The sequence below is a fragment of the Penaeus monodon genome, chromosome 29 (genome assembly GCF_015228065.2).
Source record: "Penaeus monodon isolate SGIC_2016 chromosome 29, NSTDA_Pmon_1, whole genome shotgun sequence".
NCBI lineage: Eukaryota > Metazoa > Arthropoda > Malacostraca > Decapoda > Penaeidae > Penaeus > Penaeus monodon.
In genome coordinates this window covers 4,520,130-4,521,449 of record NC_051414.1, presented here as the reverse complement: position 1 = coordinate 4,521,449, position 1,320 = coordinate 4,520,130, and the positions used below count along the sequence as shown (strand labels likewise).

The 1,320-nt window shown below is 40.9% G+C and overlaps 1 protein-coding gene across 1 annotated transcript in view; it reads right to left on the bottom strand.

Moving 5' to 3' along the window:
• Positions 1-1,320, bottom strand: part of LOC119591626 (nephrin-like) — a 125,992-nt gene that overhangs the window by 79,664 nt on the left and 45,008 nt on the right. The gene's annotated exons all lie outside the window — the stretch shown is intronic.

Sequence of the window (1,320 nt, the reverse complement as noted above, 5' to 3'; positions counted from 1 at the left end):
AGTATCATCATAAAAAAAACACTCAGTACAGACAAAGATTCCATGAATCGCACTTGCACTCGTTATTCAACTCGATCAAAACGAACTCATATACACATATATATTATCTGAGTACCATTTTACTCTCTCTATTTATCCATTTACATCCATTTCACTCACTTCACCTACTTTATATCTATTTTTTTTAACTCCCGCATTCACTTACATCTCACTAATGGAGTTATTCACAATCACACAAATCATTCACGCTATTAAGCAATAAAACACGCATTATAAACCGTTTTAATAGCCAGTCAATTTCACGCTTTAAGATCGCCGTTTATTCACTCATTTATTTCATTCATTGTTCGGTAATGTACAAACTGCTCTTCATTCATAAAACTTAATGTGGCCTGTGATTAAAGCTCGGCGTTGTCTGTTTGACTCATTATAGCTGCTCAACCATTCAACCGCCCAGCCAATTAACCACTGAACCACGCCATCCCTTTAACCACTGAACCACTCAACTATTCAACCACTCATCCACTCAACCATTTAACCACTGAAATACTCATCAGTTCAACTATTCATCCATTCAACTCTTCCACCACTCGTCGATTCAACCGCTCAACCATTCAACCACTCATCCACTCATCCACTCAACTATTCAACTATTCAATCACTCATCGACTCATCCACTAACCATCATCAGGTCAACCACTCAACCACTCACCCATTCAACTATTCCACCACTAAACCACTCATCGACTCTCCACTGAACCACTCATCAGTTCAACCACTCATCCACTGAACCATTCAACCACTGAAACACTCAACCATTCAACCACACTCATCCATTTTTTTCACTCAACCGTTCAACCACTATTCAACACATCCACTAAACCACTTAACCACTCAACCCCGTGGATAGTATGACTGACAATGACGTCATCCATCACTCAGTCATCCAATCGACCATATCTTCCTCACTTTCCCCCAAGGAACTCATCCGTCATTCAACCAAACGTTTAAACTAACCATTCTCCCTCTAGTATGGTTGACGAGAGCCATGGATTGAGCAAGTTATTCCCTCCACTCATCCACATTAATTATCTCACCATCCAGACTTCTCAGCCTCCTCCTTCATTTCCCGGAGCCAAAGGTGTGGTTGACGAGAGTAGATCGACACCCAGTCACTCCATCAACCATCCAATTGGAATCTTCCTCCTCCTCAAAACACCGAATGACTTCCTTTACCATGCAACCAACTCTTCACTCTGTCTTCCTATACCATCAACTTTCCAATCATTCTTTATCTTCTTCTCCTTCCTAACAGACTTG